We start from the raw sequence: 14,814 nt of genomic DNA, 5'->3' as shown, positions 1-14,814 counted from the left end.
ATCTTCCTATAGTGACACGTGTTTCCTCTTGATTGGGCCACGTGACACCATGGGATTGGGCCACGTATTTGGGGTATTTCTTACCCTAAACATTTGCCCCTCAGAGGGGGTGGCTCGTCCCAACGGGCCGCCTCCTCTAACTTCACTCGTCCGAGTACTTTAGGCGTCTTTGAGCATTTGAAGATGTTCGCAGGAGTTGGACAGGATTGTCCGTCCGCTTGATTGGGCTGAATGCCTTGTCCGAGCAGTCTGACATCTTTAAGGAACCTAGTCTGATCGTCATTCGGACTGGTTGGGCCGAATAACTTTTGATTGGGCTGGGTGCCTTGATCGACTCGTCTGACGTCTTCAAGGAACTTAGTCTGATCGTCAGTGGGACGGAATGGGCCGAATGGCTTTAGGTTGGAAACCAGCTGTTCTCCATTTTTCCAAGAGAATGGTTCAACTTCCGAGGCAGATGTCGAGTTTGACAGGCAATTATGATGCCCGTTCGAATTCTTTCTTTAATGACTTGGCATTTGCACGGATTTAGTCAAAAGAGGTTTTAACCGTTTGACTTCTAGGTTAAAATTCTTTGAATATTAAACGTTTAACATTCTTTAGGCGGGAACAACATTTTTACCATTTTACCCCCTTAAATTTTGCCTATAAATAGCAAGGGTTTGACCTCATTTTTTACTTTGCATTTTCAACTTTCTAGAAAGAAGTCAGAGCTTCTAGAGAGAGAAAGTTACTTTTGCTTTGAATCTTCAAGAGCTCAGCCGTGCACTCGAGTTTTTCAACCAAGCAGTTGAGGTTTCCGGTCAAGCAGTTGAGTTTTCCAGTCAACTTTCCATCCAAGAACTTCAAAGTCTTCCAACTTTCTACTCGGACGAAGGTAACTAAATACTCTCCTTTTCCTTCTTGATTTCCTTTTTATTTTTTGCTTAATTTTTTCGAACATCCTGGATCAACACTCGGCCTCGTCTGTTTCTCCTCATGAGGCCGTCTGTTCGCTTGGGACTGAGGCATCTAGAGTGGACGGGGACGAGTCCTCGTCTTTATGGAGTGGGTCCATTTCTAGTGCGTACCAACTCACCCCCACCTATTCTTCTGTGTCCCTACAGCCGAACATGGCGCGTACGAGGCAAACGCACGACCTTCTTGTTGCAAGAAATCCGGATGGCAGCCTAGTCCAACCCATAACCTCCTATGATCCGAATAATACGGACGTGGAGACCACAACCTCAAGCACAAACACAAATACCGCCACTATTGTTGGTGGCAGTGAATGCTCGGTGGTTGAAGTGACCACCTCTTTTGAGGAGCGCCAGAATCAACTAGGCACCTCTACTTCTGGACGGAGTCCGAATATATCTCGCGCTTTATTTGCTAACTCGATATTTGGGCCGGACGAGTTGCCAACTTCTTTGCCTCGCTCTTCATCTCGAACGGTCGCAGGTTAATCTGGCCAAAATCAGCCGCAAGCTTCTATGGCGGATGCTATTCAATATGGCCAAAGTCGGCCACAGTCCTCTACGGCCGCTCGTGCACAATACCAAAATCAGCCAGGCTCTTCTGCGGCTACCGAGCAAAATCTTCCTCCTCCCTTCTCTCAACATATCAGGTCGGCCAGACCTAGAACTGGAATTGTAATTGCTGAGTCGATCGACCCCTCCGTAATGTTCCATCTGGAAATCACAGTTTGGGGGATGGAAAGAAAGACAAGGGTAAGGCCCCATTGGTACCCGAAGGAACTGTATTGGCCGAGCCAGGGCAGGGCTCAGTAGGAGGTAGCTCTGTCGAGGCAGATCAGTTAGACAGAGTTCTGTCCTAGGACTTTTGTTCGGCAAGGGCCCCCGAACCTCTACCCGCCGAGCAGGAAGGTGAAAATCCTGACGTTGAGGCAGAGGCCGAAGAAAATGACTTAAGCAGCCCCTACGGCTGTGTAATTGGGGATGTGGCCTTGGCGTACCTCAATGATAGGTTCGAGGAATGGAAGGAGTTCCTCATGCTAGGGGAGGACTTTGAGATAAGCCCCCCTCGAACCTCCGGCTCGGTCGCCGCCTCTGACGACCCTAAGGTAGTCCGCTAGGGATTTAATGTATATAGGGCGGCCCTGGAGGTCGGCCTCCGCTTTCCCCTTCACCCATTCGTTCAGGAGTTGCTGGACGAATATCAGATTGCTTTGGTCCAGCTAGCGCCGAACAGCTGGGCCAACATTTTTGGATGCTTGGTGACCTGTCTAAGGATGGGCTTCACCCCCAACTTTCCAGTCTTCTGCACCATGCACAACACGGTGAAGCTGGAGGCTGACACGGACGGGTGGTTTGTTTTGAGCAGCCGGCCGGAGTACATGGTGTCTCTGCACAAGCCATCTAAATGGCGTGACGGTGATGCGTGGTAATCTAGGTCGTTGAAAACTAAAGCACCATCAATCAAACAATTAAGAAAATCAAACATATTCCAAGTATAGGACAAGTCCAAGTCGAACCACGAGGAATGAGAGGGAGATTACTATAGTCTATGGTCAAGCTACTTCGAAGAATGAGAGGTAAGGTGAATTGAATTGTAACTAAAGTATCAACTAGCTAATCAAGTCAAAGAAAATCAATATGTTAAACACTAGGGATATTAGTTCCACATGCATGCTCAATGATTATGCCAATCGATGGATGACTCGATTGATTCAAACATTGCAAAGGAAAAACAATAGTTGCAATTAATAGAATCCAAAAGCTATCTCCTATAAGCCAAGCTAGGGTTCACTAAGAATGACTAACAAGGAGATTCACAATCAAATTCAACCAATTAAAGCAATTCTCAAATCAAGGGTTCATGTCATTGAAATTTGCTATGCAATCTAGATTAATCTTATAGGTTGATCACTCCTAATCTAATTAATCACATGCACAACTATGTCAACCAATTTAATTGCAACAATTCAATCAACCAAGAATCATCAACTAGTAATAATCATCAATCAAGCACGCTTCCCCTTCTCCCTAGCTACTAATCTACTCACTAATCATGGTGGAATTGAAAAACAAAGCAAATTGAATTATAAACATCATCATTTCAAGCTTAATCAAAGAGAAAATCAAACTCAACAAATTCTCAAACCAAAGATCAAAAATCAAATCAAACATTCACGAATTAAAGGAAATAGCAAGCAAAAGTAAATTCAAAGGAAGAAATTCTCACAAACTTTCATTGATTGAAGATGTAATCCAAGCTCAAAGATGTAATTTGAAGTACAAAAAAAGTAATCTAAAGTTTCTCACTCTACTTTCTCTCTCTACTAAATCTGGAAATAAGTCTCAAGTACAAGTGAAAACGTCATCCCCCAAAAAAGGAAAAGTAAAGGCTATTTATAATAAATCGAGCGAAGGGAGGCGGAGCAGGCCCGTGTGCACGCACCACCCCCCTCGTGCGCACGCACAGCAGGGTCTGTGTGCATGCACAAAGGGGCCTACGCGCACGCACCCCTGCTTGTGGTGTTGCGTGTGCTCGGCTTCCCTTGCTCGCTCGTAGACCCTTGCGCAAAGCCTTTGCTCCTAGCTTCTCGTGCATCCCCATAGTCAGTGCTCTCAAGGTGATGCCCGCGAGGAGGGCAGCCTTTGATCTTCAAAAATTTGCACATTCCCGACCTAAAATCAATGAGAAAACATTCGTAAGAGAGCGGCAAATAAGATTTCAAAAGTTCACTTGCAAGAATTCTAGTAAAAATAAGAGATAAAGCAAAAAGAATAGAAATTAAACAAAAATAGCTAAATAAGAACAAAAATTATGAAAAACTCATAAAAGTAAACAAAAAACCAAAATGAGCTATAAAGACGGAAAATAAAAGAAAACTAGAAAGATTATAAGAAATAAAGTGAGAAAGTAAAGAAAAAGGAATAAAAAACTACTCTATTGAGCGCCATAAATGACGCTCATCAAATTCCCCCAAGCTAGACTTTTGCTTGTCCTCGAGCAAAACAAAATCAAACCCAAGGAAAGTTGATGACATTATTTAAGCAAAGCAAGAAACAAGAAAGCTAGAGAATATGAGAATGTACACTAACTCACTTTCGTAGGAATCACGGTCAATTTTAGCAACAAAAGACAAGCCATTTAGTCCTCTAGATCTCTAGAGGACGAGTAATGCTCTTGTAAGGGTTTCCTAAGAGAATAACCCATAACTCTCAAGTAAAATGAGGAAAAGAATAAAAGAAGAAAAGAGAAAGTTAAAACCAAAAGGAAGAAAATGCTCTTACAATGGACTTTTGCAAGTAGACAAAACACAAGTAGATACCAAGCTTCCTAACAAACAATGGTAAGCACGTTCCGAGATATCTAAGGTTGATTGAAACATAGGACATGCTAAGCATAGAGAACTATCAAGACACAATTCACTTTCATCTCAAAACATTTTTAGCACATTCTCCCAATTAGATTCAAATCTACTTTTAGCGAGCATCTCAATGGTTCCTCGAAGGAACCGGAAAAAGAAAGAGATTTGAGGCTACTCGACGTCTCAACTATTGCACACCGCTCTATAAACTTGACCTACATCTTCCTCCACCTACTTGTGACTCAACCACAAAGGTCAAAAGGTCTTCGAAAGGGTTATAATGTAAGGGCGAAAAGGGTGAAGGTAGGCTAAAATTTAAAATTTGGTGGTATACCTAAATTGTGAAGCAAAGATTGGCCAAATATTAACACAAAAACCAAGTAATCACCAAACAAAAACACCAACACCCCCAAGCGTATTCAAAGAAAAAATCACAAACATATACAAAAAGTGTAAGAACGCTTCCCCCTAAGCTTGAACAAAGCATTGTCCTCAATGCTTAAAATAGGGAGAAAAACACGTACATCAAAATATTTTTTGAATTTTTCATTTTTCACTTTTTTCAATTTTTGCCAAATCTTTTGAATTTGCTTTGCTTTTTCTCATTTTTTTTTCATTTTTCAATTTTCACTTTATTCATTGTCCTAGCCTCTTTTAACTATGGACGGCTTTTTCAACTTTTGCATTTTCTTTTTATTCACAAAATATGTACAACACAAGCTTGCTTTCATTATAAGTACCAAACAATCATTCTCATCCTCCAAAACTTCAACATAAGAGACCAAATGCTTCACAAAAACCAATGATGGGAACAAGAATGAAACAAAAGGCTCAAAATCTAAAGATATGGCTTGAAAAGAAGGTTTATGGCTCAAATGGTTAGCACGTAGGCAAATGAAAACCCAAAATAAAGAAAAAGAAAAAACTATCCTAGAAAAGGAAAAATTACCACCCCGAAAAGATGCCTTTGTCCTTCCTAAATGGCTCGGTCGCGATCTCGGGAAATGAAAGTCAAATTCTAGATAAAGCATACAATAGCCAAGGATCCATGTGCTGCTCATGCAAGATATGTAGAAGGCTTGAAAAGAACGAAACCTCACATGGTTGTAGCAATAACTCACTATTAGTTTCAAATTCACCGGAAGGGAGCAATTGCAAATTTTCAAAAACAATAGAATCCGGCTTCAAGGTCCCAAAAGTTCTAAACGACTACCTTAGGATACTCTATCCTAGAGTCAACCAAAGATACTTTCAAACCGTGCGAACCATTTTCCTTAGGAAGGGTGATAGCCAAAAATCCAAGTCCAAGTGGTACTAAGTCCAAATCAAAAGCAAAACAATAAGAAATAAGAGCAATGCCTCAAAAAGTTTGTTATTTTTTTTTAAATTATAATAAATTCAAATCTTGAATTTATGAGTGCAAAATGCAAAAAGAAATGAAAAGAAAAGAGATAAAGATAACAAAAAGAAAAAGTAAAACAAAAAGAAAATAGAAAAAGAGGAAAAAGAAATGAAAAAGAAAGAAAGAAAATAAAGGAGGAATAGAAAGTCACAAGGAAGCAAGCTAAACACATAATGTCCCAATTGACAAACAAATGGTCATTCGGCTACAACGCCAAAGACCCCAAACACTCTAAGGTGTTAAAAGCAAGCAACCTCGAACCGTTAGACTTCTCCTAATCTAAACCTAAACTATGCATACAAGAGGTAAAGAAAAAGAGGAGAAAATATAAAGATCTCACCCAATAGTCGTGATACGAAAGAACATGTACGATAAAAGGAAATTTGTTACCAAATTCCAAATGTCGAATGCTCTCATCGGGAACCTAAAGAGTGAAAGATAAAGAAAAAGAAAAAGAAGTATCTACAGAAAAGAATGTTAGTAACTTCATGATAAAAGAAAAGAAAGAAATAAAAGAGATACAGGTACTCAAAAGGGATACAGTAATGCAGGATAGCAACAGAAACATAAGGAACAGAATCAGGAAGCGATATCAAGAAGAAAAAAGTAGACAGTCATCAGGAAGCATAGTCATTAGGAAGCAGAAAAACACATCACACAGTTTTTAGGAAAACAAGCAACAATACCAGGAACTGGAGCAGAGAATCCATTAGCAAGAAAATATCATCAGCCATACAGAGTGTCAGAGAAGCATGAGACAAACAACGATCAACACCAGCAAGAAAAAGAGACCCAGAGTGAACCATAAAAGCGAAGGGGGGAACAGTGAAGCACACAAACAATAAAAATCACCCCCAAGCTTGAAATGAACTACCCCCCAAACTTAAGTCCTAATAATCATATAGGCATAAAGAGAACAACATATAAAGCAAACAAGTAAGGGTGGTAGACATGATGGTATCACTCGGCACTATGGTAAGGAGTAGAATGAGTAATCCCCTCACCGGTCTCCAAGACTACATGACTCGAGCTAGCCATTTCACTCACTTTTATGGGGGCCTTGCCCCTTAACCTACACTCTCTCCTAGCATGATCCACCGCGAAGAAATGAGACCAATCATCCAAGATCGGCTCGCCCGACAAGCCCCACCTACCAAAAGTCTCGAGGTTCGGGAAAGGCAACGGGTTCGCGGGATCATAAGTGTAGTCGTACCCACTGGGCTGCCTATAATTGTAAGTGGCTGGGGTGGTGCCAACAATAGCACTAGGGTGGATATGAGGACCCTCCCAATAGGGGTAACAAGGTCTAGGTCCAATGGAGGGGTCAAAGGGTTCCCATTGAGGGATAGGTCCTTGTTGGACCGGGAGGTACGGATAGTTCAAGTACGGTTCAATCTCCCCCCTCCTAACATGGAAATCATACACTTGACTAGAATGGAAATCATAACCAAGAGAGAAATCCCGCCCCAAAGGCATAGAACACAAGACATTAGCAATGGAACCTATCTTGGTATGCAAAGTGGATAATTCAAGTGAATTAGAAGAAGTAGAGGAAGGGTAGGAGTACCTCCCCGTTCAACTAGGGGCAAGGATTGAAAATCCGCGAAAGAACATCATCGGAATTGGTTCTTGTATGATTTGTCTTCCGTCGAAGAGAAGGATCAATATTGCACCTTGGAGGTCTCCAAGTACATGAATTCTTCTTCGTCTTATGGTCGGTGGCTTCTTTGCTAGGAATCAAGAACCAATTCTTAACACGAGAGACCTTCCAAATGTAAAGATCTTGTCTCTTGGTACGCTCGAAAAACTTTTGGTTGACAAGAGCATAAATGTTGAGGTAGTGGGAAGGAGTTTTCTCGCGAGGATCAACTATGGGCAGAAGTTCACAAAGCAAATCCTTGTAGGAATCATCAATGTAAAGGGCAAGAATGGAGATCATGCCCCCAATTTGAATGCTCCCCAAGAGTGAAAGGCCATCTCTAATATCAAGAAATTGGTTGATCAAGTGTTGAGTAAAATCAACAAGCTCAAGATCTCCTTGCTCGTGATCGGTTATCCAAAGCCAACATAACTCCTCACGGGAAATGGCTCCCAAATGAGTCTTTAGAACATAGGGCATAGGTGAGAATACGATTGAAGTATCTCATAGCCGGATGGATGATAGATGCGGCCTTTGAAGTTTGAGGCTCATATTTGAAAGGAATAGTGTCCTTCGAACAAGTGTATTATTCCGATAGGGGGTTCGGAATTATTAGAAAGCTAATTTTTCAGTGAGGTCAAGTGATCGGAATGCGTGGGTGGAGGCCACTTCCGATCAGTAATATTAATGCATAATTAATATTACAGCTTAATCTTGACTGAACCCTTCGGGTCACACCCAAGCAACTAACGAGCCGAAGCGACGAATTAATTAGGAATTAATTAATAAGTCGACCGAGTAATTAATATTTAGACGTCGGAAATTCGAGCTTGGAGTGTCGAAATCGAGCGTCGGAAGTCGAGTCGAAAATAGTAAAAAGATGAGACGTGAAAATAATAATAAATCAACAATGACCAAAATACCCCTAGCATCAGAAAACGAGTGCTAGGGGCGCGACAAATGCTAGCAGCACGCACCAAGTGCGGGGCTAGGCTAGCATACCGCAGCTAGTAGCCTGCACCAATGTGCGAGGCATGCTAGCAGGCCGCAGCTAGTAGCCCACACCAATGTGCGAGGCATGCTAGCAGCCCGTACATTGTGTGCGGCGTGCTGACAGCTAGCCTCGACCAAGCAGCCCGCACTTGGTGCGTGGCCTGCTGGGCCGTAGCACATGGCAGCCCACCTTGGGTGCCTTGGTGCCCAAGTGTGGGTGCCACGTGGCACAATTTAATTGGGGGCTATGGGGTTTAGGTGGCAGGTTATGGGAGTGAGAGTGGGGAGCAAGTTTGGCCCCCCTCCTCCAAATGGTCCTCACCTACTCTTCCTTGTATGCTTGCCACTTGTTGATTTATTACTAGTTTGATTATTAATTTTATTTTAGCTTTAAAATAAAATGGGAAAATCAAATTCTCCCACATTGATGGGAGAGCTTTTCACACTCTTGCATTTCCCTATAAATACCCAACTTGGGGTATTGGGAAAAGCGCTTGAGTAAGAGTTGGAAAAGGCATCACTAGTAGTGAAAACCTTTGAACTCAAGAGTTGAAAAAGGCATCACCATTGTGAAAACCTTTGAACTCAATTACTCGGGTTTCAGTCGGGCCTTGCGAACTCCAAGGCATTGGACCTAGTCGGTGTTCGAGTTGTGGGTGGACTTCCGTTGGAGGTCGTCGTATTTTCGAGGCTAGCTTTCGAAGTAAGAGCCCCTTGAGGTAGGGCGAAGAACGCATCAAAGGTATAATTATTATCTTAATCTTGTCATTAAGTTAATTATGTTTATGGTTTTATTTATTGCGAGTGCGGTCTTGGTTTTGGGTTTATTTCCGCAGTGAGTCGGACTCACCAAACCCCACAATATTTCCCTTAATTTGAGATTCGCCGCCACCACTTGAGCTCATCATACTCATGATCATCACTCATCTTAACATTGGCCGGATATACAATGTGATCTTTATCGACGGCCCAAGGAAATCGGAAGTATGAGCAAAGTTGAGACTCCGAAATCCGATGATCATTGTTAAACAATTGGAAAGTCAACGTCCTTGAAGAATCACCATTAGTTTCACGAATCACTTCAAGGGACGAAAGAAATTCATATGTCACCCTAGCATAATCAAAGGACGTGATTTTCTTCTTTATAATTCTAAGATGAAGTTGTTCCCCGGAAAGCTCATGTCAAGGTGGAGTGGTCCTTATTTGGTTCAAGGTGTCTTTCCTAGTGGTGTTGTGGAAATTTCTATGTTGGATTCATCATCTCCATTCAAGGTCAATGGCCATCAACTCAAGAAGTACTTCGATGGTGCTTTTGTTAGCCTAGTTCACAAAATGATTCTCCGTCAACCACCTTGATAGGTGGAGAACGTCGAGCTATGACGTTAAACAAGCGCTTCCCGGGAGGCAACCCGGTCTTCTAACCCTTTCTTTTGATTTTTCATTCTTTTTATTTCTTTTATTTTTGAGAAATTTTCTTATCTTTCTTTGTTTTCTTGATTTTAGGTACCTTGGGATTGAGTTAATTAAGATTTCCGACAATTTTGGTGAATATTGAAAGTTTCAAGAGGTTGGAGTTGAATTAAGGTGAAGGAGAAATTGATATGCAAGTGCGCTCTCATGCTTGCGCTCTCGTGATTTTTAATCATGAACAAGTGATTTTTGAAATTTTTTTGTGACTTTTGGTCTGCCCCCCTCGTGGGTATCACTCGAGCATGATGCTCGAGAGCGTCGACGAGAGCGCGAGCACGAGCTTGGTGTGCGCAAGCCTTTCCCCCTAGTCGGCAGCTGGTGCGCACGCACAGCTGGGCAGCCCAGCCACCCTAATCTTTCGTAGCAAATCAAAGCAGCCCCTCCCCCCTTAGTCTTTCTCTCTCCCCGATTCTTCCTCCCTCATTTCCCTTTCATTATTTTTCTTCTTCCTCTTTACAAATCATCATAAAATCAATCAATTTTATCAACTTAATTACATCAATCACGAATTACAACAACAATTTTACAAACTCATTCACGAAAATCTGAAATTTTTCGAACTTATTTAAGAAAAATTGGGTGAAAATTTCGAATTCTTGGGTGTTTGAATTTGAGTTTGGAACTTGAATCTTGGTGTTCTAATTAGTTTATAATCTTCATTTGTTCCATTTTCAAGAGTTTTATCTACAGAAAAGAAATTCATATGTCACCCTAGCATAATCGGCAACGGCGCCACTTTGATGCGTGATAATCTAGGTCGTTGAAAACTAAAGCACCATCAATCAAACAATTAAGAAAATCAAACTTATTCTTAGTATAGGACAAGTCCGAGTCGAACCACGAGGAATGAGAGGGAGATTGCTATAGTTTATGGTCAAGCCACTTCGAAGAATGAGAAGTAAGGTGAATTGAATTGTAACTAAAGTATCAACTAGCTAATCAAGTCAAAGAAAATCAATATGTTAAACACTAGGGATATTAGTTCCACATGCAAGCTCAATGATTATGCTAATCGATGGATGACTCGATTGATTCAAACATTGCAAAGGAAAAACAATAGTTGTAATTAATAGAATCCAAAAGCTATCTCCTATAAGCCAAGCTAGGGTTCACTAAGAATGACTAACAAGGAGATTCACAATCAAATTCAACCAATTAAAGCAATTCTCAAATCAAGGGTTCATGTCATTGAAATTTGCTATGCAATCTAGATTAATCTTATAGGTTGATCACTCCTAATCTAATTAATCACATGCACAACTATGTCAACCAATTTAATTGCAACAATTCAATCAACCAAGAATCATCAACTAGCAATAATCATCAATCAAGCATGCTTCCCCTTCACCCTAGCTACTAATCTACTCACTAATCATGGTGGAATTGAAAAACAAAGCAAATTGAATTATAAACATCATCATTTCAAGCTTAATCAAAGAGAAAATCAAACTCAACAAATTCTCAAACCAAAGATCAAAAATCAAATCAAACATTCACGAATTAAAGGAAATAGCAAGCAAAAGTAAATTCAAAGGAAGAAATTCTCACAAACTTTCATTGATTGAAGATGTAATCCAAGCTCAAAGATGTAATTTGAAGTACAAAAAAAGTAATCTAAAGTTTCTCACTCTACTTTCTCTCTCTACTAAATCTGGAAATAAGTCTCAAGTACAAGTGAAAACGTCATCCCCCAAAAAAGGAAAAGTAAAGGCTATTTATATTAAATCGAGCGAAGGGAGGCGGAGCAGGCTCGTGTGCACGCACCACCCCCCTCGTGCGCACGCACATCAGGGTCTGTGTGCATGCACAAAGGGGCCTACGCGCACGCACCCCTGCTTGTGGTGTTGCGTGTGCTCGGCTTCCCTTGCTCGCTCGTAGATCCTTGCGCAAAGCCTTTGCTCCTAGCGATCTCGTGCATCCCCATCGTCGGTGCTCTCAAGGTGATGCCCGCGAGGAGGGCAGCCTTTGCTCTTCAAAAATTTGCACATTCCCGACCTAAAATCAATGAGAAAACATCCGTAAGAGAGCGGCAAATAATATTTTGACAAGAGGAAAATGTAGGTTGTTATCTACCTCTCCCTAGTGCCAAACTTAATTTGTAAACACTCGACCAACCCTAATACAAGTATATGGTAAGTTAAGGGTCGAACCCAAAGGAATGAGTATGAACGATGCTATAGCCTATGTCAAACTAAATCGAAGAATATAAATGGTAGTGGTTGGTAACTAAAATGTCAAAAAGCTAACAAATCGAAGAATTCAATATGCTAAACACTAGGGATATAGGTTCCACATGCAAGCTCAATGATTATGCTAATTGAAGGATCACTCAATCAATTCAAACATTACAAAGGACAAAAATAGTTGTAACCAAAGGAATTCAAGAGCTATCTCCTATAAGCCAAGCTAGGGTTCACTATGAATGGCTAACTAGGAAAATCACAATCAAATTCAATAAATTAAAGCAATTCTCAAATCAAGGGTTCATGTCATTGAAATTTGCAATGCAATCTAGATTAATCTTATAGGTTGATCACTCCTAGTCTAATTAATCACATGCACAACTATGTCAACCAATTTAATTGCAACATTCAAATCAGTTTAGCATCATCAACTAACAAAAATCATCAATCAAGCATGCTTCCCCTTCTCCCTAGCAACTAATCTACTCACTAAACATGGTGAATTAAGAAACAAAACAAATTCAATCAAATTCATATTCATTTAAAGCTTAATCAAAAGAAAATCAATCAATCAACAAATTCTAGAGCAAGGAATGTAATCTCAATCAAAATTCAAGAAACTAGAAAGAATTGCATTAAAAGTAAATCAAAGGAAAGAAATCTTACAAACATTCATTGAATTGAAGAAGGAATTTCAAGATCAAATTGAAATCTAAGATCAAATTCAAGTACAAACATGTAAATCTTAAGCTTCTCTCTCTACTTTCTCTCTCTACTATTTCTGGAAAAATTCTCTCTCTAGTACAAAGTTAAGTTTTCCTAAAAAAGAAAGTCAAAATCTATAAATAGGAAAATCGAGCGAAGAGGGCCGCACAGGCCGTGCGCACGCACAGACCAGCCGCGCGCACCCCTGTGTGGTGCACGAGGCCTTGGCTCCTTCGCTTGCTTGATCAAACTCCGCGCTCCCGAGCATCCCCACCATCAGTGCACTCGAGATGATGCCCGCGAACAAGGCAGTCCCAAAATGAGCAAATTGACTTGATTATTTACCTACAAAACACAAATAAAACAAAGAGAGAAAGCATAAAAAAGTAAAACTAAAACTAAAACTATGAATTATCAACTAAAAATATGAAAAACTCGTAAAAACCAATCGAGAACCAAAGTGAATTATAAAATGGAAAGTCAAATAAAACTAAGAGAATTATATGAAAATGATGAAAGAAAATAAAGAAAATGAACCTAAATCTTATTCTTTTGAGCGCCATAAACGACGCTCATTAGATTTCAAAACTTCACTTGCAAGAATTCAAGTAAAAGTAAGAGATAAAGCAAAAAGAATAGAAATTAAACTAAAATAGTTAAATAAGAACAAAAATTATGAAAAACTCATAAAAGTAAACGAAAAACCAAAATGAGCTATAAAGACGGAGAATAAAAGAAAACTAGAAAGTTTATAAGAAAGTAAAGCAAGAAAGTACAGAAAAAGGAATAAAAAACTACTCTATTGAGCGCCATAAATGACGCTCATCAGACGGGAAACAGAGGTTCTACCTCATTCGAACGAGGGATAGGGATTTCAACAAAAAGATGAACAATTTCAACTCCTCCCCGGTTCAACTTGGACGAGGGGATTATCGGCCGAATCGCCCTCCGATTCATCCGGACCACGTCGCCCAACTTGACTATTTCTCAGTCAAGAGGGAATTTAGAGGGGGTCGCCGAGTACTCGTTATTCCCAGGTGGATTCCCTTAGTGATCTGGCTAAGGGATCCCCTATTCATGTCCTCGTTTGGCTTGCTCCAAAATTATACTGCAGGTTGACTTTTGCAACGTGCATTATTGAATTCATTTTGATTTGGGAATTTTCTAACTCCCATTTCTTTACTCTTAATAGAACGAGCCATGTCTTAGCTTGACCCAGTTCAGAAGGGAGAGATGGACATGAACGAGTTCAAGATGGAGCGCTATCGGCTCCTGAGAGCTCAGTACGAGGTGACAAAGTGGGTACGACCACTTCCTTTACTCCTTTGCCTTAGAAATTTTTTTTTTGTCCGACCTGCTATGCTTTGGATGATAGTCCTTTTCAATCTGGGTCGGACGCTTCACACATTTTCTCTCCGGGCCGAGTGAATTTGAATTGTAGACCCTTCCCTACAATCCTACTTGGACAGGGGAAATTAGCGAATTTTTCCGAGTAAATTTACTTTCAAGGTTCTTTCCTTCATTGCTACTCGGAGGAGATAACCTTACTGAATCTTTCCTTTTGTTTTTCAGTCAGCTACCCCTAAGCCAGCGAGGAAGCGGCCGGCGCCCACTTCAAAGGACGAGGGGTCGTCCAAATCTCGCAAAGTTTCGGCGTCCAAGACCCCCTTAGAGGCGCCGGCGGCCAGGGCAAGGTCGCGGGTTGCACCATCACAACCCCAGCTGACACCTAGTGGGGACTCCAAGCCTTCGGAGCTACAACCGTCCGAGGTGGCCCAAAACGAGCCCGTCTAGAAGGACGGGGAGGGTGAGCCGACCCTGGACAACACGGCCGGCCTTGACTCAACTTCACATGTTGAGTATCTAAGGACTCGGACCTCTGGTTCCCAGGCTGAAGAAGGGCAGCTGTCTCCGCCCAAAGTGGACAAGCAGCCTCTGCCGACGCCCACTCCTGAGAGGCGTCCGCATATCCCTAATCTCTTAGAAGGTACTCGTACTTCTTCATCTTCTTTTTTTTTTTTAGTTAACTTTTATTCAGAATTCTAACTTCTCTTTACTTTGTAGAAATTCTGAAGAGATGGACGCTCGGCTTCCTGGATCTTCTCTA

Source organism: Chenopodium album, chromosome 14 (genome assembly GCF_948465745.1).
Source record: "Chenopodium album chromosome 14, dcCheAlbu1.1, whole genome shotgun sequence".
NCBI lineage: Eukaryota > Viridiplantae > Streptophyta > Magnoliopsida > Caryophyllales > Amaranthaceae > Chenopodium > Chenopodium album.
Note: the sequence above shows the minus strand (reverse complement) of the source record.